A 24,635-nucleotide genomic window follows, 5' to 3' on the forward strand; every position below is an offset into this window, starting at 1 on the left:
CACCTGATTCATATTAGCCCGATTTAATGAATTGGAAGAAAGCATACGTCTTCATATGCACCTCAATTTGGCCCATTCACTTTTCACACTTCCTCCTTTTGTTTTTTATCTTTCACACTTTTGACTTTCTTTATTCATCCAAATAGCAAACTCATCACCACTCAACCTGACCAACTCGGCTATGTTCCCGTGCTGCAGTTCTCTGTCTTATCTAGATCATTTGCAATTGAATGGAATAGATCCCTTTTGGACAAAGTGGATTCACCTGCTGCTGCAGTGACCACAGGTGTGATAACATCTAGAATTGGCATCTGGTGCGATCTCTCCGCTTCCACTCCAAAGAAAGTTACCTGTTTATTCCTATCATGCATTGGTTTTTGGGGTTTTCTTTGAGTAATGATGATCTCTTTAGTAGTCTGTTGGCGCCCTCTCCTGGAGGAATAGTTTGCTTGCTCTTGGACATTCTAAAAGAGAGGTCATGATAGACATTGAGCTTCTGAGCTCAATTGGGGACAGTCATGGGTGATGAATGTTTGCAACCTACTGCGAAGCCTCATACCGCAATATAAGGAACGTCAAATACTAAGAAAGGGCGGCCTATGAAAGAATTACTACTTTCAATAAGTACACTTAAACGGCTAATTGGGAATAGAAAAACTGTAAAAAGCCCTCTGAGAAAGCCCCCCTCTAACCTTTGATAGTAAGCTTTTCTGTAGTCTGCCTGTTGATGTATTTTCCGTTTGAACTGTGCACAACATGAAGAGACGGAACACTGGCGGCTTGTCACAATGCCCCCCGATGACATCACAATAGCGCTGCTGCCTAGAAAACAAGCTGCGCAGAAGAAGTTGTTCTTTGGGTGGGAGGGTGGGCTAGTGGAAGGAGGGGGCAATCTCTTTTTTTCCCGGGTGGTAGGGGGATGACAGGAGAAGGGAAGCGGGTGGTGAGAAAGGTACAGAGGGCAGGGTTTGGGGGCTGGGAAGGAAAGGGAAAAGATTAGGGTTTGGGGATGATGAAAGGGCTTTCTATGGGTAAGGATGGCAAAGGGTGGCAGTGACGGAAAGTCAGGCAACCTGTCCTGTCCGTCTTTTTGTATCGTGAATTGGAAAGACTGCAAGGGGGAGGGGAGTTGCTTGCGCCCTAAAGGAGGAGTTATTCAGATTCATTGCAGTGGGCGGCGGCTGCAAAACGCACCATTCTTCTTGTTTTGGCTCTGCAAAGCAGCCTTTTCAAGGGTTGGCTTGGGTGACAAAATGTCTTGTGTAGGCGTGGGTTTGTCTCCCTCTCGCTCTCTCTCCCTAAGATGTGTCCGGCATAGGCCAGGGTGCCACTCGAGGCCCAAACCAATTCTGGTTATCGCTTCTCGGCCTTTTGGCTAAGATCAAGTGTAGTATCTGTTCTTATCAGTTTAATATCTGATACGTCCCCTATCTGGGGACCATATATTAAATGGATTTTTAGAACAGGGAGATGGAAAAAGAGCTTGCTCTGTCCACTCCACGCATTGACCTGGTATTGCAGTACCTCCAGGAACGGTGCACCCCTTCTTAACCCAGTTTCCAAAAGCAGAACTCAATTCACCTGATTCATATTAGCCCGATTTAATGAATTGGAAGAAAGCATACGTCTTCATATGCACCTCAATTTGGCCCATTCACTTTTCACACTTCCTCCTTTTGTTTTTTATCTTTCACACTTTTGACTTTCTTTATTCATCCAAATAGCAAACTCATCACCACTCAACCTGACCAACTCGGCTATGTCCCCGTGCTGCAGTTCTCTGTCTTATCTAGATCATTTGCAATTGAATGGAATAGATCCCTTTTGGACAAAGTGGATTCACCTGCTGCTGCAGTGACCACAGGTGTGATAACATCTAGAATTGGCATCTGGTGCGATCTCTCCGCTTCCACTCCAAAGAAAGTTACCTGTTTATTCCTATCATGCATTGGTTTTTGGGGTTTTCTTTGAGTAATGATGATCTCTTTAGTAGTCTGTTGGCGCCCTCTCCTGGAGGAATAGTTTGCTTGCTCTTGGACATTCTAAAAGAGAGGTCATGATAGACATTGAGCTTCTGAGCTCAATTGGGGACAGTCATGGGTGATGAATGTTTGCAACCTACTGCGAAGCCTCATACCGCAATATAAGGAACGTCAAATACTAAGAAAGGGCGGCCTATGAAAGAATTACTACTTTCAATAAGTACACTTAAACGGCTAATTGGGAATAGAAAAACTGTAAAAAGCCCTCTGAGAAAGCCCCCCTCTAACCTTTGATAGTAAGCTTTTCTGTAGTCTGCCTGTTGATGTATTTTCCGTTTGAACTGTGCACAACATGAAGAGACGGAACACTGGCGGCTTGTCACAATGCCCCCCGATGACATCACAATAGCGCTGCTGCCTAGAAAACAAGCTGCGCAGAAGAAGTTGTTCTTTGGGTGGGAGGGTGGGCTAGTGGAAGGAGGGGGCAATCTCTTTTTTTCCCGGGTGGTAGGGGGATGACAGGAGAAGGGAAGCGGGTGGTGAGAAAGGTACAGAGGGCAGGGTTTGGGGGCTGGGAAGGAAAGGGAAAAGATTAGGGTTTGGGGATGATGAAAGGGCTTTCTACGGGTAAGGATGGCAAAGGGTGGCAGTGACGGAAAGTCAGGCAACCTGTCCTGTCCGTCTTTTTGTATCGTGAATTGGAAAGACTGCAAGGGGGAGGGGAGTTGCTTGCGCCCTAAAGGAGGAGTTATTCAGATTCATTGCAGTGGGCGGCGGCTGCAAAACGCACCATTCTTCTTGTTTTGGCTCTGCAAAGCAGCCTTTTCAAGGGTTGGCTTGGGTGACAAAATGTCTTGTGTAGGCGTGGGTTTGTCTCCCTCTCGCTCTCTCTCCCTAAGATGTGTCCGGCATAGGCCAGGGTGCCACTCGAGGCCCAAACCAATTCTGGTTATCGCTTCTCGGCCTTTTGGCTAAGATCAAGTGTAGTGTTGTTCGAAGAGGTGGTTTAAGCTCCAGGCCACCTTAGTACAATGATACAATGCACACTGGAAGGTTGCGCTTGCTAGTACTCTGGGTGGATAGTATATTCATCTAGTGGAAAACATGGCCCTACCAGGATCGAGGCTATTAGACTGAGTAAGGGTGGGGGGCTATGGTACAACGTGCCCCAGGACTGACGACCCTGGAGTGAGTCTGAGCTTGCTGGCTTGGGACCCCGGCAAGCCTTGGGCTCTGTAGCACACCGTACCTTGCCTTTTCATACTTTTTGAGCATATTACCCTATCCCGGCCTTCTGGCTAGGAAGGGAAATTTTTATAATCCCGGTCGGAGGTCTGGTCAGCTTTGGGCTGAGAAACTAACACCCGGTTGGAGGTCCGGGTCAGCTTCGGCTGAGAAACCAACACCCGGTTGGAGGTCTGGGTCAGCTTCGGCTGAGAAACCAACACCCGGTTGGAGGTCCGGTTAGCCTTGGGCTGAGAAACCAACACCGGTTGACGGTCCGGGCAGTTTCGGCTGCGAAACCAACAACTAGTAGCTCTCTACTCCACTTGGGTAAGATGCCTGGGTGGACGCTGGGAGCAACGACAAGGCTCAACCAGGCTTCGGCTTGGGGGAGCACCGAAGATCCCTGACCCTTGCTGTGGCCTTCTGGCTCGGAGGGATGGGGTTGATTTTTGGGGACCCTCTCCTCACGGTGGGGTCCACACGAATCCTAGCCTTTGCACTGTTTTTGGTGTGACTTCGGTCATGCATTTTTTGTGGTGCTTTGGAAAGCTTCATTAAATCAAAATCTGTTCTTATCAGTTTAATATCTGATACGTCCCCTATCTGGGGACCATATATTAAATGGATTTTTAGAACAGGGAGATGGAAAAAGAGCTTGCTCTGTCCACTCCACGCATTGACCTGGTATTGCAGTACCTCCAGGAACGGTGCACCCCTTCTTAACCCAGTTTCCAAAAGCAGAACTCAATTCACCTGATTCATATTAGCCCGATTTAATGAATTGGAAGAAAGCATACGTCTTCATATGCACCTCAATTTGGCCCATTCACTTTTCACACTTCCTCCTTTTGTTTTTTATCTTTCACACTTTTGACTTTCTTTATTCATCCAAATAGCAAACTCATCACCACTCAACCTGACCAACTCGGCTATGTCCCCGTGCTGCAGTTCTCTGTCTTATCTAGATCATTTGCAATTGAATGGAATAGATCCCTTTTGGACAAAGTGGATTCACCTGCTGCTGCAGTGACCACAGGTGTGATAACATCTAGAATTGGCATCTGGTGCGATCTCTCCGCTTCCACTCCAAAGAAAGTTACCTGTTTATTCCTATCATGCATTGGTTTTTGGGGTTTTCTTTGAGTAATGATGATCTCTTTAGTAGTCTGTTGGCGCCCTCTCCTGGAGGAATAGTTTGCTTGCTCTTGGACATTCTAAAAGAGAGGTCATGATAGACATTGAGCTTCTGAGCTCAATTGGGGACAGTCATGGGTGATGAATGTTTGCAACCTACTGCGAAGCCTCATACCGCAATATAAGGAACGTCAAATACTAAGAAAGGGCGGCCTATGAAAGAATTACTACTTTCAATAAGTACACTTAAACGGCTAATTGGGAATAGAAAAACTGTAAAAAGCCCTCTGAGAAAGCCCCCCTCTAACCTTTGATAGTAAGCTTTTCTGTAGTCTGCCTGTTGATGTATTTTCCGTTTGAACTGTGCACAACATGAAGAGACGGAACACTGGCGGCTTGTCACAATGCCCCCCGATGACATCACAATAGCGCTGCTGCCTAGAAAACAAGCTGCGCAGAAGAAGTTGTTCTTTGGGTGGGAGGGTGGGCTAGTGGAAGGAGGGGGCAATCTCTTTTTTTCCCGGGTGGTAGGGGGATGACAGGAGAAGGGAAGCGGGTGGTGAGAAAGGTACAGAGGGCAGGGTTTGGGGGCTGGGAAGGAAAGGGAAAAGATTAGGGTTTGGGGATGATGAAAGGGCTTTCTACGGGTAAGGATGGCAAAGGGTGGCAGTGACGGAAAGTCAGGCAACCTGTCCTGTCCGTCTTTTTGTATCGTGAATTGGAAAGACTGCAAGGGGGAGGGGAGTTGCTTGCGCCCTAAAGGAGGAGTTATTCAGATTCATTGCAGTGGGCGGCGGCTGCAAAACGCACCATTCTTCTTGTTTTGGCTCTGCAAAGCAGCCTTTTCAAGGGTTGGCTTGGGTGACAAAATGTCTTGTGTAGGCGTGGGTTTGTCTCCCTCTCGCTCTCTCTCCCTAAGATGTGTCCGGCATAGGCCAGGGTGCCACTCGAGGCCCAAACCAATTCTGGTTATCGCTTCTCGGCCTTTTGGCTAAGATCAAGTGTAGTATCTGTTCTTATCAGTTTAATATCTGATACGTCCCCTATCTGGGGACCATATATTAAATGGATTTTTAGAACAGGGAGATGGAAAAAGAGCTTGCTCTGTCCACTCCACGCATTGACCTGGTATTGCAGTACCTCCAGGAACGGTGCACCCCTTCTTAACCCAGTTTCCAAAAGCAGAACTCAATTCACCTGATTCATATTAGCCCGATTTAATGAATTGGAAGAAAGCATACGTCTTCATATGCACCTCAATTTGGCCCATTCACTTTTCACACTTCCTCCTTTTGTTTTTTATCTTTCACACTTTTGACTTTCTTTATTCATCCAAATAGCAAACTCATCACCACTCAACCTGACCAACTCGGCTATGTCCCCGTGCTGCAGTTCTCTGTCTTATCTAGATCATTTGCAATTGAATGGAATAGATCCCTTTTGGACAAAGTGGATTCACCTGCTGCTGCAGTGACCACAGGTGTGATAACATCTAGAATTGGCATCTGGTGCGATCTCTCCGCTTCCACTCCAAAGAAAGTTACCTGTTTATTCCTATCATGCATTGGTTTTTGGGGTTTTCTTTGAGTAATGATGATCTCTTTAGTAGTCTGTTGGCGCCCTCTCCTGGAGGAATAGTTTGCTTGCTCTTGGACATTCTAAAAGAGAGGTCATGATAGACATTGAGCTTCTGAGCTCAATTGGGGACAGTCATGGGTGATGAATGTTTGCAACCTACTGCGAAGCCTCATACCGCAATATAAGGAACGTCAAATACTAAGAAAGGGCGGCCTATGAAAGAATTACTACTTTCAATAAGTACACTTAAACGGCTAATTGGGAATAGAAAAACTGTAAAAAGCCCTCTGAGAAAGCCCCCCTCTAACCTTTGATAGTAAGCTTTTCTGTAGTCTGCCTGTTGATGTATTTTCCGTTTGAACTGTGCACAACATGAAGAGACGGAACACTGGCGGCTTGTCACAATGCCCCCCGATGACATCACAATAGCGCTGCTGCCTAGAAAACAAGCTGCGCAGAAGAAGTTGTTCTTTGGGTGGGAGGGTGGGCTAGTGGAAGGAGGGGGCAATCTCTTTTTTTCCCGGGTGGTAGGGGGATGACAGGAGAAGGGAAGCGGGTGGTGAGAAAGGTACAGAGGGCAGGGTTTGGGGGCTGGGAAGGAAAGGGAAAAGATTAGGGTTTGGGGATGATGAAAGGGCTTTCTACGGGTAAGGATGGCAAAGGGTGGCAGTGACGGAAAGTCAGGCAACCTGTCCTGTCCGTCTTTTTGTATCGTGAATTGGAAAGACTGCAAGGGGGAGGGGAGTTGCTTGCGCCCTAAAGGAGGAGTTATTCAGATTCATTGCAGTGGGCGGCGGCTGCAAAACGCACCATTCTTCTTGTTTTGGCTCTGCAAAGCAGCCTTTTCAAGGGTTGGCTTGGGTGACAAAATGTCTTGTGTAGGCGTGGGTTTGTCTCCCTCTCGCTCTCTCTCCCTAAGATGTGTCCGGCATAGGCCAGGGTGCCACTCGAGGCCCAAACCAATTCTGGTTATCGCTTCTCGGCCTTTTGGCTAAGATCAAGTGTAGTATCTGTTCTTATCAGTTTAATATCTGATACGTCCCCTATCTGGGGACCATATATTAAATGGATTTTTAGAACAGGGAGATGGAAAAAGAGCTTGCTCTGTCCACTCCACGCATTGACCTGGTATTGCAGTACCTCCAGGAACGGTGCACCCCTTCTTAACCCAGTTTCCAAAAGCAGAACTCAATTCACCTGATTCATATTAGCCCGATTTAATGAATTGGAAGAAAGCATACGTCTTCATATGCACCTCAATTTGGCCCATTCACTTTTCACACTTCCTCCTTTTGTTTTTTATCTTTCACACTTTTGACTTTCTTTATTCATCCAAATAGCAAACTCATCACCACTCAACCTGACCAACTCGGCTATGTCCCCGTGCTGCAGTTCTCTGTCTTATCTAGATCATTTGCAATTGAATGGAATAGATCCCTTTTGGACAAAGTGGATTCACCTGCTGCTGCAGTGACCACAGGTGTGATAACATCTAGAATTGGCATCTGGTGCGATCTCTCCGCTTCCACTCCAAAGAAAGTTACCTGTTTATTCCTATCATGCATTGGTTTTTGGGGTTTTCTTTGAGTAATGATGATCTCTTTAGTAGTCTGTTGGCGCCCTCTCCTGGAGGAATAGTTTGCTTGCTCTTGGACATTCTAAAAGAGAGGTCATGATAGACATTGAGCTTCTGAGCTCAATTGGGGACAGTCATGGGTGATGAATGTTTGCAACCTACTGCGAAGCCTCATACCGCAATATAAGGAACGTCAAATACTAAGAAAGGGCGGCCTATGAAAGAATTACTACTTTCAATAAGTACACTTAAACGGCTAATTGGGAATAGAAAAACTGTAAAAAGCCCTCTGAGAAAGCCCCCCTCTAACCTTTGATAGTAAGCTTTTCTGTAGTCTGCCTGTTGATGTATTTTCCGTTTGAACTGTGCACAACATGAAGAGACGGAACACTGGCGGCTTGTCACAATGCCCCCCGATGACATCACAATAGCGCTGCTGCCTAGAAAACAAGCTGCGCAGAAGAAGTTGTTCTTTGGGTGGGAGGGTGGGCTAGTGGAAGGAGGGGGCAATCTCTTTTTTTCCCGGGTGGTAGGGGGATGACAGGAGAAGGGAAACGGGTGGTGAGAAAGGTACAGAGGGCAGGGTTTGGGGGCTGGGAAGGAAAGGGAAAAGATTAGGGTTTGGGGATGATGAAAGGGCTTTCTACGGGTAAGGATGGCAAAGGGTGGCAGTGACGGAAAGTCAGGCAACCTGTCCTGTCCGTCTTTTTGTATCGTGAATTGGAAAGACTGCAAGGGGGAGGGGAGTTGCTTGCGCCCTAAAGGAGGAGTTATTCAGATTCATTGCAGTGGGCGGCGGCTGCAAAACGCACCATTCTTCTTGTTTTGGCTCTGCAAAGCAGCCTTTTCAAGGGTTGGCTTGGGTGACAAAATGTCTTGTGTAGGCGTGGGTTTGTCTCCCTCTCGCTCTCTCTCCCTAAGATGTGTCCGGCATAGGCCAGGGTGCCACTCGAGGCCCAAACCAATTCTGGTTATCGCTTCTCGGCCTTTTGGCTAAGATCAAGTGTAGTATCTGTTCTTATCAGTTTAATATCTGATACGTCCCCTATCTGGGGACCATATATTAAATGGATTTTTAGAACAGGGAGATGGAAAAAGAGCTTGCTCTGTCCACTCCACGCATTGACCTGGTATTGCAGTACCTCCAGGAACGGTGCACCCCTTCTTAACCCAGTTTCCAAAAGCAGAACTCAATTCACCTGATTCATATTAGCCCGATTTAATGAATTGGAAGAAAGCATACGTCTTCATATGCACCTCAATTTGGCCCATTCACTTTTCACACTTCCTCCTTTTGTTTTTTATCTTTCACACTTTTGACTTTCTTTATTCATCCAAATAGCAAACTCATCACCACTCAACCTGACCAACTCGGCTATGTCCCCGTGCTGCAGTTCTCTGTCTTATCTAGATCATTTGCAATTGAATGGAATAGATCCCTTTTGGACAAAGTGGATTCACCTGCTGCTGCAGTGACCACAGGTGTGATAACATCTAGAATTGGCATCTGGTGCGATCTCTCCGCTTCCACTCCAAAGAAAGTTACCTGTTTATTCCTATCATGCATTGGTTTTTGGGGTTTTCTTTGAGTAATGATGATCTCTTTAGTAGTCTGTTGGCGCCCTCTCCTGGAGGAATAGTTTGCTTGCTCTTGGACATTCTAAAAGAGAGGTCATGATAGACATTGAGCTTCTGAGCTCAATTGGGGACAGTCATGGGTGATGAATGTTTGCAACCTACTGCGAAGCCTCATACCGCAATATAAGGAACGTCAAATACTAAGAAAGGGCGGCCTATGAAAGAATTACTACTTTCAATAAGTACACTTAAACGGCTAATTGGGAATAGAAAAACTGTAAAAAGCCCTCTGAGAAAGCCCCCCTCTAACCTTTGATAGTAAGCTTTTCTGTAGTCTGCCTGTTGATGTATTTTCCGTTTGAACTGTGCACAACATGAAGAGACGGAACACTGGCGGCTTGTCACAATGCCCCCCGATGACATCACAATAGCGCTGCTGCCTAGAAAACAAGCTGCGCAGAAGAAGTTGTTCTTTGGGTGGGAGGGTGGGCTAGTGGAAGGAGGGGGCAATCTCTTTTTTTCCCGGGTGGTAGGGGGATGACAGGAGAAGGGAAGCGGGTGGTGAGAAAGGTACAGAGGGCAGGGTTTGGGGGCTGGGAAGGAAAGGGAAAAGATTAGGGTTTGGGGATGATGAAAGGGCTTTCTACGGGTAAGGATGGCAAAGGGTGGCAGTGACGGAAAGTCAGGCAACCTGTCCTGTCCGTCTTTTTGTATCGTGAATTGGAAAGACTGCAAGGGGGAGGGGAGTTGCTTGCGCCCTAAAGGAGGAGTTATTCAGATTCATTGCAGTGGGCGGCGGCTGCAAAACGCACCATTCTTCTTGTTTTGGCTCTGCAAAGCAGCCTTTTCAAGGGTTGGCTTGGGTGACAAAATGTCTTGTGTAGGCGTGGGTTTGTCTCCCTCTCGCTCTCTCTCCCTAAGATGTGTCCGGCATAGGCCAGGGTGCCACTCGAGGCCCAAACCAATTCTGGTTATCGCTTCTCGGCCTTTTGGCTAAGATCAAGTGTAGTATCTGTTCTTATCAGTTTAATATCTGATACGTCCCCTATCTGGGGACCATATATTAAATGGATTTTTAGAACAGGGAGATGGAAAAAGAGCTTGCTCTGTCCACTCCACGCATTGACCTGGTATTGCAGTACCTCCAGGAACGGTGCACCCCTTCTTAACCCAGTTTCCAAAAGCAGAACTCAATTCACCTGATTCATATTAGCCCGATTTAATGAATTGGAAGAAAGCATACGTCTTCATATGCACCTCAATTTGGCCCATTCACTTTTCACACTTCCTCCTTTTGTTTTTTATCTTTCACACTTTTGACTTTCTTTATTCATCCAAATAGCAAACTCATCACCACTCAACCTGACCAACTCGGCTATGTCCCCGTGCTGCAGTTCTCTGTCTTATCTAGATCATTTGCAATTGAATGGAATAGATCCCTTTTGGACAAAGTGGATTCACCTGCTGCTGCAGTGACCACAGGTGTGATAACATCTAGAATTGGCATCTGGTGCGATCTCTCCGCTTCCACTCCAAAGAAAGTTACCTGTTTATTCCTATCATGCATTGGTTTTTGGGGTTTTCTTTGAGTAATGATGATCTCTTTAGTAGTCTGTTGGCGCCCTCTCCTGGAGGAATAGTTTGCTTGCTCTTGGACATTCTAAAAGAGAGGTCATGATAGACATTGAGCTTCTGAGCTCAATTGGGGACAGTCATGGGTGATGAATGTTTGCAACCTACTGCGAAGCCTCATACCGCAATATAAGGAACGTCAAATACTAAGAAAGGGCGGCCTATGAAAGAATTACTACTTTCAATAAGTACACTTAAACGGCTAATTGGGAATAGAAAAACTGTAAAAAGCCCTCTGAGAAAGCCCCCCTCTAACCTTTGATAGTAAGCTTTTCTGTAGTCTGCCTGTTGATGTATTTTCCGTTTGAACTGTGCACAACATGAAGAGACGGAACACTGGCGGCTTGTCACAATGCCCCCCGATGACATCACAATAGCGCTGCTGCCTAGAAAACAAGCTGCGCAGAAGAAGTTGTTCTTTGGGTGGGAGGGTGGGCTAGTGGAAGGAGGGGGCAATCTCTTTTTTTCCCGGGTGGTAGGGGGATGACAGGAGAAGGGAAGCGGGTGGTGAGAAAGGTACAGAGGGCAGGGTTTGGGGGCTGGGAAGGAAAGGGAAAAGATTAGGGTTTGGGGATGATGAAAGGGCTTTCTACGGGTAAGGATGGCAAAGGGTGGCAGTGACGGAAAGTCAGGCAACCTGTCCTGTCCGTCTTTTTGTATCGTGAATTGGAAAGACTGCAAGGGGGAGGGGAGTTGCTTGCGCCCTAAAGGAGGAGTTATTCAGATTCATTGCAGTGGGCGGCGGCTGCAAAACGCACCATTCTTCTTGTTTTGGCTCTGCAAAGCAGCCTTTTCAAGGGTTGGCTTGGGTGACAAAATGTCTTGTGTAGGCGTGGGTTTGTCTCCCTCTCGCTCTCTCTCCCTAAGATGTGTCCGGCATAGGCCAGGGTGCCACTCGAGGCCCAAACCAATTCTGGTTATCGCTTCTCGGCCTTTTGGCTAAGATCAAGTGTAGTATCTGTTCTTATCAGTTTAATATCTGATACGTCCCCTATCTGGGGACCATATATTAAATGGATTTTTAGAACAGGGAGATGGAAAAAGAGCTTGCTCTGTCCACTCCACGCATTGACCTGGTATTGCAGTACCTCCAGGAACGGTGCACCCCTTCTTAACCCAGTTTCCAAAAGCAGAACTCAATTCACCTGATTCATATTAGCCCGATTTAATGAATTGGAAGAAAGCATACGTCTTCATATGCACCTCAATTTGGCCCATTCACTTTTCACACTTCCTCCTTTTGTTTTTTATCTTTCACACTTTTGACTTTCTTTATTCATCCAAATAGCAAACTCATCACCACTCAACCTGACCAACTCGGCTATGTCCCCGTGCTGCAGTTCTCTGTCTTATCTAGATCATTTGCAATTGAATGGAATAGATCCCTTTTGGACAAAGTGGATTCACCTGCTGCTGCAGTGACCACAGGTGTGATAACATCTAGAATTGGCATCTGGTGCGATCTCTCCGCTTCCACTCCAAAGAAAGTTACCTGTTTATTCCTATCATGCATTGGTTTTTGGGGTTTTCTTTGAGTAATGATGATCTCTTTAGTAGTCTGTTGGCGCCCTCTCCTGGAGGAATAGTTTGCTTGCTCTTGGACATTCTAAAAGAGAGGTCATGATAGACATTGAGCTTCTGAGCTCAATTGGGGACAGTCATGGGTGATGAATGTTTGCAACCTACTGCGAAGCCTCATACCGCAATATAAGGAACGTCAAATACTAAGAAAGGGCGGCCTATGAAAGAATTACTACTTTCAATAAGTACACTTAAACGGCTAATTGGGAATAGAAAAACTGTAAAAAGCCCTCTGAGAAAGCCCCCCTCTAACCTTTGATAGTAAGCTTTTCTGTAGTCTGCCTGTTGATGTATTTTCCGTTTGAACTGTGCACAACATGAAGAGACGGAACACTGGCGGCTTGTCACAATGCCCCCCGATGACATCACAATAGCGCTGCTGCCTAGAAAACAAGCTGCGCAGAAGAAGTTGTTCTTTGGGTGGGAGGGTGGGCTAGTGGAAGGAGGGGGCAATCTCTTTTTTTCCCGGGTGGTAGGGGGATGACAGGAGAAGGGAAGCGGGTGGTGAGAAAGGTACAGAGGGCAGGGTTTGGGGGCTGGGAAGGAAAGGGAAAAGATTAGGGTTTGGGGATGATGAAAGGGCTTTCTACGGGTAAGGATGGCAAAGGGTGGCAGTGACGGAAAGTCAGGCAACCTGTCCTGTCCGTCTTTTTGTATCGTGAATTGGAAAGACTGCAAGGGGGAGGGGAGTTGCTTGCGCCCTAAAGGAGGAGTTATTCAGATTCATTGCAGTGGGCGGCGGCTGCAAAACGCACCATTCTTCTTGTTTTGGCTCTGCAAAGCAGCCTTTTCAAGGGTTGGCTTGGGTGACAAAATGTCTTGTGTAGGCGTGGGTTTGTCTCCCTCTCGCTCTCTCTCCCTAAGATGTGTCCGGCATAGGCCAGGGTGCCACTCGAGGCCCAAACCAATTCTGGTTATCGCTTCTCGGCCTTTTGGCTAAGATCAAGTGTAGTATCTGTTCTTATCAGTTTAATATCTGATACGTCCCCTATCTGGGGACCATATATTAAATGGATTTTTAGAACAGGGAGATGGAAAAAGAGCTTGCTCTGTCCACTCCACGCATTGACCTGGTATTGCAGTACCTCCAGGAACGGTGCACCCCTTCTTAACCCAGTTTCCAAAAGCAGAACTCAATTCACCTGATTCATATTAGCCCGATTTAATGAATTGGAAGAAAGCATACGTCTTCATATGCACCTCAATTTGGCCCATTCACTTTTCACACTTCCTCCTTTTGTTTTTTATCTTTCACACTTTTGACTTTCTTTATTCATCCAAATAGCAAACTCATCACCACTCAACCTGACCAACTCGGCTATGTCCCCGTGCTGCAGTTCTCTGTCTTATCTAGATCATTTGCAATTGAATGGAATAGATCCCTTTTGGACAAAGTGGATTCACCTGCTGCTGCAGTGACCACAGGTGTGATAACATCTAGAATTGGCATCTGGTGCGATCTCTCCGCTTCCACTCCAAAGAAAGTTACCTGTTTATTCCTATCATGCATTGGTTTTTGGGGTTTTCTTTGAGTAATGATGATCTCTTTAGTAGTCTGTTGGCGCCCTCTCCTGGAGGAATAGTTTGCTTGCTCTTGGACATTCTAAAAGAGAGGTCATGATAGACATTGAGCTTCTGAGCTCAATTGGGGACAGTCATGGGTGATGAATGTTTGCAACCTACTGCGAAGCCTCATACCGCAATATAAGGAACGTCAAATACTAAGAAAGGGCGGCCTATGAAAGAATTACTACTTTCAATAAGTACACTTAAACGGCTAATTGGGAATAGAAAAACTGTAAAAAGCCCTCTGAGAAAGCCCCCCTCTAACCTTTGATAGTAAGCTTTTCTGTAGTCTGCCTGTTGATGTATTTTCCGTTTGAACTGTGCACAACATGAAGAGACGGAACACTGGCGGCTTGTCACAATGCCCCCCGATGACATCACAATAGCGCTGCTGCCTAGAAAACAAGCTGCGCAGAAGAAGTTGTTCTTTGGGTGGGAGGGTGGGCTAGTGGAAGGAGGGGGCAATCTCTTTTTTTCCCGGGTGGTAGGGGGATGACAGGAGAAGGGAAGCGGGTGGTGAGAAAGGTACAGAGGGCAGGGTTTGGGGGCTGGGAAGGAAAGGGAAAAGATTAGGGTTTGGGGATGATGAAAGGGCTTTCTACGGGTAAGGATGGCAAAGGGTGGCAGTGACGGAAAGTCAGGCAACCTGTCCTGTCCGTCTTTTTGTATCGTGAATTGGAAAGACTGCAAGGGGGAGGGGAGTTGCTTGCGCCCTAAAGGAGGAGTTATTCAGATTCATTGCAGTGGGCGGCGGCTGCAAAACGCACCATTCTTCTTGTTTTGGCTCTGCAAAGCAGCCTTTTCAAGGGTTGGCTTGGGTGACAAAATGTCTTGTGTAGGCGTGGGTTTGTCTCCCTCTCGCTCTCTCTCCCTAAGATGTGTCCGGCATAGGCCAGGGTGCCACTCGAGGCCCAAACCAATTCTGGTTATCGCTTCTCGGCCTTTTGGCTAAGATCAAGTGTAGTATCTGTTCTTATCAGTTTAATATCTGATACGTCCCCTATCTGGGGACCATATATTAAATGGATTTTTAGAACAGGGAGATGGAAAAAGAGCTTGCTCTGTCCACTCCACGCATTGACCTGGTATTGCAGTACCTCCAGGAACGGTGCACCCCTTCTTAACCCAGTTTCCAAAAGCAGAACTCAATTCACCTGATTCATATTAGCCCGATTTAATGAATTGGAAGAAAGCATACGTCTTCATATGCACCTCAATTTGGCCCATTCACTTTTCACACTTCCTCCTTTTGTTTTTTATCTTTCACACTTTTGACTTTCTTTATTCATCCAAATAGCAAACTCATCACCACTCAACCTGACCAACTCGGCTATGTCCCCGTGCTGCAGTTCTCTGTCTTATCTAGATCATTTGCAATTGAATGGAATAGATCCCTTTTGGACAAAGTGGATTCACCTGCTGCTGCAGTGACCACAGGTGTGATAACATCTAGAATTGGCATCTGGTGCGATCTCTCCGCTTCCACTCCAAAGAAAGTTACCTGTTTATTCCTATCATGCATTGGTTTTTGGGGTTTTCTTTGAGTAATGATGATCTCTTTAGTAGTCTGTTGGCGCCCTCTCCTGGAGGAATAGTTTGCTTGCTCTTGGACATTCTAAAAGAGAGGTCATGATAGACATTGAGCTTCTGAGCTCAATTGGGGACAGTCATGGGTGATGAATGTTTGCAACCTACTGCGAAGCCTCATACCGCAATATAAGGAACGTCAAATACTAAGAAAGGGCGGCCTATGAAAGAATTACTACTTTCAATAAGTACACTTAAACGGCTAATTGGGAATAGAAAAACTGTAAAAAGCCCTCTGAGAAAGCCCCCCTCTAACCTTTGATAGTAAGCTTTTCTGTAGTCTGCCTGTTGATGTATTTTCCGTTTGAACTGTGCACAACATGAAGAGACGGAACACTGGCGGCTTGTCACAATGCCCCCCGATGACATCACAATAGCGCTGCTGCCTAGAAAACAAGCTGCGCAGAAGAAGTTGTTCTTTGGGTGGGAGGGTGGGCTAGTGGAAGGAGGGGGCAATCTCTTTTTTTCCCGGGTGGTAGGGGGATGACAGGAGAAGGGAAGCGGGTGGTGAGAAAGGTACAGAGGGCAGGGTTTGGGGGCTGGGAAGGAAAGGGAAAAGATTAGGGTTTGGGGATGATGAAAGGGCTTTCTACGGGTAAGGATGGCAAAGGGTGGCAGTGACGGAAAGTCAGGCAACCTGTCCTGTCCGTCTTTTTGTATCGTGAATTGGAAAGACTGCAAGGGGGAGGGGAGTTGCTTGCGCCCTAAAGGAGGAGTTATTCAGATTCATTGCAGTGGGCGGCGGCTGCAAAACGCACCATTCTTCTTGTTTTGGCTCTGCAAAGCAGCCTTTTCAAGGGTTGGCTTGGGTGACAAAATGTCTTGTGTAGGCGTGGGTTTGTCTCCCTCTCGCTCTCTCTCCCTAAGATGTGTCCGGCATAGGCCAGGGTGCCACTCGAGGCCCAAACCAATTCTGGTTATCGCTTCTCGGCCTTTTGGCTAAGATCAAGTGTAGTATCTGTTCTTATCAGTTTAATATCTGATACGTCCCCTATCTGGGGACCATATATTAAATGGATTTTTAGAACAGGGAGATGGAAAAAGAGCTTGCTCTGTCCACTCCACGCATTGACCTGGTATTGCAGTACCTCCAGGAACGGTGCACCCCTTCTTAACCCAGTTTCCAAAAGCAGAACTCAATTCACCTGATTCATATTAGCCCGATTTAATGAATTGGAAGAAAGCATACGTCTTCATATGCACCTCAATTTGGCCCATTCACTTTTCACACTTCCTCCTTTTGTTTTTTATCTTTCACACTTTTGACTTTCTTTATTCATCCAAATAGCAAACTCATCACCACTCAACCTGACCAACTCGGCTATGTCCCCGTGCTGCAGTTCTCTGTCTTATCTAGATCATTTGCAATTGAATGGAATAGATCCCTTTTGGACAAAGTGGATTCACCTGCTGCTGCAGTGACCACAGGTGTGATAACATCTAGAATTGGCATCTGGTGCGATCTCTCCGCTTCCACTCCAAAGAAAGTTACCTGTTTATTCCTATCATGCATTGGTTTTTGGGGTTTTCTTTGAGTAATGATGATCTCTTTAGTAGTCTGTTGGCGCCCTCTCCTGGAGGAATAGTTTGCTTGCTCTTGGACATTCTAAAAGAGAGGTCATGATAGACATTGAGCTTCTGAGCTCAATTGGGGACAGTCATGGGTGATGAATGTTTGCAACCTACTGCGAAGCCTCATACCGCAATATAAGGAACGTCAAATACTAAGAAAGGGCGGCCTATGAAAGAATTACTACTTTCAATAAGTACACTTAAACGGCTAATTGGGAATAGAAAAACTGTAAAAAGCCCTCTGAGAAAGCCCCCCTCTAACCTTTGATAGTAAGCTTTTCTGTAGTCTGCCTGTTGATGTATTTTCCGTTTGAACTGTGCACAACATGAAGAGACGGAACACTGGCGGCTTGTCACAATGCCCCCCGATGACATCACAATAGCGCTGCTGCCTAGAAAACAAGCTGCGCAGAAGAAGTTGTTCTTTGGGTGGGAGGGTGGGCTAGTGGAAGGAGGGGGCAATCTCTTTTTTTCCCGGGTGGTAGGGGGATGACAGGAGAAGGGAAGCGGGTGGTGAGAAAGGTACAGAGGGCAGGGTTTGGGGGCTGGGAAGGAAAGGGAAAAGATTAGGGTTTGGGGATGATGAAAGGGCTTTCTACGGGTAAGGATGGCAAAGGGTGGCAGTGACGGAAAGTCAGGCAACCTGTCCTGTCCGTCTTTTTGTATCGTGAATTGGAAAGACTGCAAGGGGGAGGGGAGTTGCTTGCGCCCTAAAGGAGGAGTTATTCAGATTCATTGCAGTGGGCGGCGGCTGCAAAACGCACCATTCTTCTTGTTTTGGCTCTGCAAAGCAGCCTTTTCAAGGGTTGGCTTGGGTGACAAAATGTCTTGTGTAGGCGTGGGTTTGTCTCCCTCTCGCTCTCTCTCCCTAAGATGTGTCCGGCATAGGCCAGGGTGCCACTCGAGGCCCAAACCAATTCTGGTTATCGCTTCTCGGCCTTTTGGCTAAGATCAAGTGTAGTATCTGTTCTTATCAGTTTAATATCTGATACGTCCCCTATCTGGGGACCATATATTAAATGGATTTTTAGAACAGGGAGATGGAAAAAGAGCTTGCTCTGTCCACTCCACGCATTGACCTGGTATTGCAGTACCTCCAGGAACGGTGCACCCCTTCTTAACCCAGTTTCCAAAAGCAGAACTCAATTCACCTGATTCATATTAGCCCGATTTAATGAATTGGAAGAAAGCATACGTCTTCATATGCACCTCAATTTGGCCCATTCACTTTTCACACTTCCTCCTTTTGTTTTTTATCTTTCACACTTTTGACTTTCTTTATTCATCCAAATAGCAAACTCATCACCACTCAACCTGACCAACTCGGCTATGTCCCCGTGCTGCAGTTCTCTGTCTTATCTAGATCATTTGCAATTGAATGGAATAGATCCCTTTTGGACAAAGTGGATTCACCTGCTGCTGCAGTGACCACAGGTGTGATAACATCTAGAATTGGCATCTGGTGCGATCTCTCCGCTTCCACTCCAAAGAAAGTTACCTGTTTATTCCTATCATGCATTGGTTTTTGGGGTTTTCTTTGAGTAATGATGATCTCTTTAGTAGTCTGTTGGCGCCCTCTCCTGGAGGAATAGTTTGCTTGCTCTTGGACATTCTAAAAGAGAGGTCATGATAGACATTGAGCTTCTGAGCTCAATTGGGGACAGTCATGGGTGATGAATGTTTGCAACCTACTGCGAAGCCTCATACCGCAATATAAGGAACGTCAAATACTAAGAAAGGGCGGCCTATGAAAGAATTACTACTTTCAATAAGTACACTTAAACGGCTAATTGGGAATAGAAAAACTGTAAAAAGCCCTCTGAGAAAGCCCCCCTCTAACCTTTGATAGTAAGCTTTTCTGTAGTCTGCCTGTCGATGTATTTTCCGTTTGAACTGTGCACAACATGAAGAGACGGAACACTGGCGGCTTGTCACAATGCCCCCCGATGACATCACAATAGCGCTGCTGCCTAGAAAACAAGCTGCGCAGAAGAAGTTGTTCTTTGGGTGGGAGGGTGGGCTAGTGGAAGGAGGGGGCAATCTCTTTTTTTCCCGGGTGGTAGGGGGATGACAGGAGAAGGGAAGCGGGTGGTGAGAAAGGTACAGAGGGCAGGGTTTGGGGGCTGGGAAGGAAAGGGAAAAGATTAGGGTTTGGGGATGATGAAAGGGCTTTCTACGGGTAAGGATGGCAAAGGGTGGCAGTGACGGAAAGTCAGGCAACCTGTCCTGTCCGTCTTTTTGTATCGTGAATTGGAAAGACTGCAAGGGGGAGGGGAGTTGCTTGCGCCCTAAAGGAGGAGTTATTCAGATTCATTGCAGTGGGCGGCGGCTGCAAAACGCACCATTCTTCTTGTTTTGGCTCTGCAAAGCAGCCTTTTCAAGGGTTGGCTTGGGTGACAAAATGTCTTGTGTAGGCGTGGGTTTGTCTCCCTCTCGCTCTCTCTCCCTAAGATGTGTCCGGCATAGGCCAGGGTGCCACTCGAGGCCCAAACCAATTCTGGTTATCGCTTCTCGGCCTTTTGGCTAAGATCAAGTGTAGTATCTGTTCTTATCAGTTTAATATCTGATACGTCCCCTATCTGGGGACCATATATTAAATGGATTTTTAGAACAGGGAGATGGAAAAAGAGCTTGCTCTGTCCACTCCACGCATTGACCTGGTATTGCAGTACCTCCAGGAACGGTGCACCCCTTCTTAACCCAGTTTCCAAAAGCAGAACTCAATTCACCTGATTCATATTAGCCCGATTTAATGAATTGGAAGAAAGCATACGTCTTCATATGCACCTCAATTTGGCCCATTCACTTTTCACACTTCCTCCTTTTGTTTTTTATCTTTCACACTTTTGACTTTCTTTATTCATCCAAATAGCAAACTCATCACCACTCAACCTGACCAACTCGGCTATGTCCCCGTGCTGCAGTTCTCTGTCTTATCTAGATCATTTGCAATTGAATGGAATAGATCCCTTTTGGACAAAGTGGATTCACCTGCTGCTGCAGTGACCACAGGTGTGATAACATCTAGAATTGGCATCTGGTGCGATCTCTCCGCTTCCACTCCAAAGAAAGTTACCTGTTTATTCCTATCATGCATTGGTTTTTGGGGTTTTCTTTGAGTAATGATGATCTCTTTAGTAGTCTGTTGGCGCCCTCTCCTGGAGGAATAGTTTGCTTGCTCTTGGACATTCTAAAAGAGAGGTCATGATAGACATTGAGCTTCTGAGCTCAATTGGGGACAGTCATGGGTGATGAATGTTTGCAACCTACTGCGAAGCCTCATACCGCAATATAAGGAACGTCAAATACTAAGAAAGGGCGGCCTATGAAAGAATTACTACTTTCAATAAGTACACTTAAACGGCTAATTGGGAATAGAAAAACTGTAAAAAGCCCTCTGAGAAAGCCCCCCTCTAACCTTTGATAGTAAGCTTTTCTGTAGTCTGCCTGTTGATGTATTTTCCGTTTGAACTGTGCACAACATGAAGAGACGGAACACTGGCGGCTTGTCACAATGCCCCCCGATGACATCACAATAGCGCTGCTGCCTAGAAAACAAGCTGCGCAGAAGAAGTTGTTCTTTGGGTGGGAGGGTGGGCTAGTGGAAGGAGGGGGCAATCTCTTTTTTTCCCGGGTGGTAGGGGGATGACAGGAGAAGGGAAGCGGGTGGTGAGAAAGGTACAGAGGGCAGGGTTTGGGGGCTGGGAAGGAAAGGGAAAAGATTAGGGTTTGGGGATGATGAAAGGGCTTTCTACGGGTAAGGATGGCAAAGGGTGGCAGTGACGGAAAGTCAGGCAACCTGTCCTGTCCGTCTTTTTGTATCGTGAATTGGAAAGACTGCAAGGGGGAGGGGAGTTGCTTGCGCCCTAAAGGAGGAGTTATTCAGATTCATTGCAGTGGGCGGCGGCTGCAAAACGCACCATTCTTCTTGTTTTGGCTCTGCAAAGCAGCCTTTTCAAGGGTTGGCTTGGGTGACAAAATGTCTTGTGTAGGCGTGGGTTTGTCTCCCTCTCGCTCTCTCTCCCTAAGATGTGTCCGGCATAGGCCAGGGTGCCACTCGAGGCCCAAACCAATTCTGGTTATCGCTTCTCGGCCTTTTGGCTAAGATCAAGTGTAGTATCTGTTCTTATCAGTTTAATATCTGATACGTCCCCTATCTGGGGACCATATATTAAATGGATTTTTAGAACAGGGAGATGGAAAAAGAGCTTGCTCTGTCCACTCCACGCATTGACCTGGTATTGCAGTACCTCCAGGAACGGTGCACCCCTTCTTAACCCAGTTTCCAAAAGCAGAACTCAATTCACCTGATTCATATTAGCCCGATTTAATGAATTGGAAGAAAGCATACGTCTTCATATGCACCTCAATTTGGCCCATTCACTTTTCACACTTCCTCCTTTTGTTTTTTATCTTTCACACTTTTGACTTTCTTTATTCATCCAAATAGCAAACTCATCACCACTCAACCTGACCAACTCGGCTATGTCCCCGTGCTGCAGTTCTCTGTCTTATCTAGATCATTTGCAATTGAATGGAATAGATCCCTTTTGGACAAAGTGGATTCACCTGCTGCTGCAGTGACCACAGGTGTGATAACATCTAGAATTGGCATCTGGTGCGATCTCTCCGCTTCCACTCCAAAGAAAGTTACCTGTTTATTCCTATCATGCATTGGTTTTTGGGGTTTTCTTTGAGTAATGATGATCTCTTTAGTAGTCTGTTGGCGCCCTCTCCTGGAGGAATAGTTTGCTTGCTCTTGGACATTCTAAAAGAGAGGTCATGATAGACATTGAGCTTCTGAGCTCAATTGGGGACAGTCATGGGTGATGAATGTTTGCAACCTACTGCGAAGCCTCATACCGCAATATAAGGAACGTCAAATACTAAGAAAGGGCGGCCTATGAAAGAATTACTACTTTCAATAAGTACACTTAAACGGCTAATTGGGAATAGAAAAACTGTAAAAAGCCCTCTGAGAAAGCCCCCCTCTAACCTTTGATAGTAAGCTTTTCTGTAGTCTGCCTGTTGATGTATTTTCCGTTTGAACTGTGCACAACATGAAGAGACGGAACACTGGCGGCTTGTCACAATGCCCCCCGATGACATCACAATAGCGCTGCTGCCTAGAAAACAAGCTGCGCAGAAGAAGTTGTTCTTTGGGTGGGAGGGTGGGCTAGTGGAAGGAGGGGGCAATCTCTTTTTTTCCCGGGTGGTAGGGGGATGACAGGAGAAGGGAAGCGGGTGGTGAGAAAGGTACAGAGGGCAGGGTTTGGGGGCTGGGAAGGAAAGGGAAAAGATTAGGGTTTGGGGATGATGAAAGGGCTTTCTACGGGTAAGGATGGCAAAGGGTGGCAGTGACGGAAAGTCAGGCAACCTGTCCTGTCCGTCTTTTTGTATCGTGAATTGGAAAGACTGCAAGGGGGAGGGGAGTTGCTTGCGCCCTAAAGGAGGAGTTATTCAGATTCATTGCAGTGGGCGGCGGCTGCAAAACGCACCATTCTTCTTGTTTTGGCTCTGCAAAGCAGCCTTTTCAAGGGTTGGCTTGGGTGACAAAATGTCTTGTGTAGGCGTGGGTTTGTCTCCCTCTCGCTCTCTCTCCCTAAGATGTGTCCGGCATAGGCCAGGGTGCCACTCGAGGCCCAAACCAATTCTGGTTATCGCTTCTCGGCCTTTTGGCTAAGATCAAGTGTAGTATCTGTTCTTATCAGTTTAATATCTGATACGTCCCCTATCTGGGGACCATATATTAAATGGATTTTTAGAACAGGGAGATGGAAAAAGAGCTTGCTCTGTCCACTCCACGCATTGACCTGGTATTGCAGTACCTCCAGGAACGGTGCACCCCTTCTTAACCCAGTTTCCAAAAGCAGAACTCAATTCACCTGATTCATATTAGCCCGATTTAATGAATTGGAAGAAAGCATACGTCTTCATATGCACCTCAATTTGGCCCATTCACTTTTCACACTTCCTCCTTTTGTTTTTTATCTTTCACACTTTTGACTTTCTTTATTCATCCAAATAGCAAACTCATCACCACTCAACCTGACCAACTCGGCTATGTCCCCGTGCTGCAGTTCTCTGTCTTATCTAGATCATTTGCAATTGAATGGAATAGATCCCTTTTGGACAAAGTGGATTCACCTGCTGCTGCAGTGACCACAGGTGTGATAACATCTAGAATTGGCATCTGGTGCGATCTCTCCGCTTCCACTCCAAAGAAAGTTACCTGTTTATTCCTATCATGCATTGGTTTTTGGGGTTTTCTTTGAGTAATGATGATCTCTTTAGTAGTCTGTTGGCGCCCTCTCCTGGAGGAATAGTTTGCTTGCTCTTGGACATTCTAAAAGAGAGGTCATGATAGACATTGAGCTTCTGAGCTCAATTGGGGACAGTCATGGGTGATGAATGTTTGCAACCTACTGCGAAGCCTCATACCGCAATATAAGGAACGTCAAATACTAAGAAAGGGCGGCCTATGAAAGAATTACTACTTTCAATAAGTACACTTAAACGGCTAATTGGGAATAGAAAAACTGTAAAAAGCCCTCTGAGAAAGCCCCCCTCTAACCTTTGATAGTAAGCTTTTCTGTAGTCTGCCTGTTGATGTATTTTCCGTTTGAACTGTGCACAACATGAAGAGACGGAACACTGGCGGCTTGTCACAATGCCCCCCGATGACATCACAATAGCGCTGCTGCCTAGAAAACAAGCTGCGCAGAAGAAGTTGTTCTTTGGGTGGGAGGGTGGGCTAGTGGAAGGAGGGGGCAATCTCTTTTTTTCCCGGGTGGTAGGGGGATGACAGGAGAAGGGAAGCGGGTGGTGAGAAAGGTACAGAGGGCAGGGTTTGGGGGCTGGGAAGGAAAGGGAAAAGATTAGGGTTTGGGGATGATGAAAGGGCTTTCTACGGGTAAGGATGGCAAAGGGTGGCAGTGACGGAAAGTCAGGCAACCTGTCCTGTCCGTCTTTTTGTATCGTGAATTGGAAAGACTGCAAGGGGGAGGGGAGTTGCTTGCGCCCTAAAGGAGGAGTTATTCAGATTCATTGCAGTGGGCGGCGGCTGCAAAACGCACCATTCTTCTTGTTTTGGCTCTGCAAAGCAGCCTTTTCAAGGGTTGGCTTGGGTGACAAAATGTCTTGTGTAGGCGTGGGTTTGTCTCCCTCTCGCTCTCTCTCCCTAAGATGTGTCCGGCATAGGCCAGGGTGCCACTCGAGGCCCAAACCAATTCTGGTTATCGCTTCTCGGCCTTTTGGCTAAGATCAAGTGTAGTATCTGTTCTTATCAGTTTAATATCTGATACGTCCCCTATCTGGGGACCATATATTAAATGGATTTTTAGAACAGGGAGATGGAAAAAGAGCTTGCTCTGTCCACTCCACGCATTGACCTGGTATTGCAGTACCTCCAGGAACGGTGCACCCCTTCTTAACCCAGTTTCCAAAAGCAGAACTCAATTCACCTGATTCATATTAGCCCGATTTAATGAATTGGAAGAAAGCATACGTCTTCATATGCACCTCAATTTGGCCCATTCACTTTTCACACTTCCTCCTTTTGTTTTTTATCTTTCACACTTTTGACTTTCTTTATTCATCCAAATAGCAAACTCATCACCACT

The 24,635-nt window shown here is 46.5% G+C and overlaps 15 non-coding genes across 15 annotated transcripts; all 15 read left to right on the top strand.

Annotated features, from left to right (window-relative positions):
- Positions 1-1,355: 1,355 nt before the first annotated feature.
- Positions 1,356-1,546, top strand: LOC142282105 (U2 spliceosomal RNA). The gene has a single exon (XR_012744064.1). It is a non-coding gene; the product is annotated as a U2 spliceosomal RNA (small nuclear RNA).
- Positions 1,547-3,731: 2,185 nt separating this feature from the next.
- Positions 3,732-3,927, top strand: LOC142282116 (U2 spliceosomal RNA). The gene has a single exon (XR_012744074.1). It is a non-coding gene; the product is annotated as a U2 spliceosomal RNA (small nuclear RNA).
- A 1,387-nt stretch (positions 3,928-5,314) lies between these two features.
- LOC142282117 (U2 spliceosomal RNA) lies at positions 5,315-5,505 on the top strand. The gene has a single exon (XR_012744075.1). It is a non-coding gene; the product is annotated as a U2 spliceosomal RNA (small nuclear RNA).
- A 1,387-nt stretch (positions 5,506-6,892) lies between these two features.
- Positions 6,893-7,083, top strand: LOC142282118 (U2 spliceosomal RNA). The gene has a single exon (XR_012744076.1). It is a non-coding gene; the product is annotated as a U2 spliceosomal RNA (small nuclear RNA).
- Positions 7,084-8,470: 1,387 nt separating this feature from the next.
- On the top strand, positions 8,471-8,661 carry LOC142282119 (U2 spliceosomal RNA). Its single transcript, XR_012744077.1, has one exon. It is a non-coding gene; the product is annotated as a U2 spliceosomal RNA (small nuclear RNA).
- Positions 8,662-10,048: 1,387 nt separating this feature from the next.
- LOC142282120 (U2 spliceosomal RNA) lies at positions 10,049-10,239 on the top strand. Its single transcript, XR_012744078.1, has one exon. It is a non-coding gene; the product is annotated as a U2 spliceosomal RNA (small nuclear RNA).
- A 1,387-nt stretch (positions 10,240-11,626) lies between these two features.
- LOC142282106 (U2 spliceosomal RNA) lies at positions 11,627-11,817 on the top strand. Its single transcript, XR_012744065.1, has one exon. It is a non-coding gene; the product is annotated as a U2 spliceosomal RNA (small nuclear RNA).
- Positions 11,818-13,204: 1,387 nt separating this feature from the next.
- Positions 13,205-13,395, top strand: LOC142282107 (U2 spliceosomal RNA). Its single transcript, XR_012744066.1, has one exon. It is a non-coding gene; the product is annotated as a U2 spliceosomal RNA (small nuclear RNA).
- Positions 13,396-14,782: 1,387 nt separating this feature from the next.
- LOC142282108 (U2 spliceosomal RNA) lies at positions 14,783-14,973 on the top strand. Its single transcript, XR_012744067.1, has one exon. It is a non-coding gene; the product is annotated as a U2 spliceosomal RNA (small nuclear RNA).
- Positions 14,974-16,360: 1,387 nt separating this feature from the next.
- LOC142282109 (U2 spliceosomal RNA) lies at positions 16,361-16,551 on the top strand. The gene has a single exon (XR_012744068.1). It is a non-coding gene; the product is annotated as a U2 spliceosomal RNA (small nuclear RNA).
- Positions 16,552-17,938: 1,387 nt separating this feature from the next.
- Positions 17,939-18,129, top strand: LOC142282110 (U2 spliceosomal RNA). The gene has a single exon (XR_012744069.1). It is a non-coding gene; the product is annotated as a U2 spliceosomal RNA (small nuclear RNA).
- A 1,387-nt stretch (positions 18,130-19,516) lies between these two features.
- On the top strand, positions 19,517-19,707 carry LOC142282111 (U2 spliceosomal RNA). The gene has a single exon (XR_012744070.1). It is a non-coding gene; the product is annotated as a U2 spliceosomal RNA (small nuclear RNA).
- A 1,387-nt stretch (positions 19,708-21,094) lies between these two features.
- Positions 21,095-21,285, top strand: LOC142282113 (U2 spliceosomal RNA). The gene has a single exon (XR_012744071.1). It is a non-coding gene; the product is annotated as a U2 spliceosomal RNA (small nuclear RNA).
- Positions 21,286-22,672: 1,387 nt separating this feature from the next.
- On the top strand, positions 22,673-22,863 carry LOC142282114 (U2 spliceosomal RNA). The gene has a single exon (XR_012744072.1). It is a non-coding gene; the product is annotated as a U2 spliceosomal RNA (small nuclear RNA).
- A 1,387-nt stretch (positions 22,864-24,250) lies between these two features.
- On the top strand, positions 24,251-24,441 carry LOC142282115 (U2 spliceosomal RNA). Its single transcript, XR_012744073.1, has one exon. It is a non-coding gene; the product is annotated as a U2 spliceosomal RNA (small nuclear RNA).
- Positions 24,442-24,635: the final 194 nt, after the last annotated feature.

The sequence above is a fragment of the Anomaloglossus baeobatrachus genome, unplaced genomic scaffold, assembly GCF_048569485.1.
Source record: "Anomaloglossus baeobatrachus isolate aAnoBae1 unplaced genomic scaffold, aAnoBae1.hap1 Scaffold_4979, whole genome shotgun sequence".
Classification (NCBI taxonomy): Eukaryota; Metazoa; Chordata; class Amphibia; order Anura; family Aromobatidae; genus Anomaloglossus; species Anomaloglossus baeobatrachus.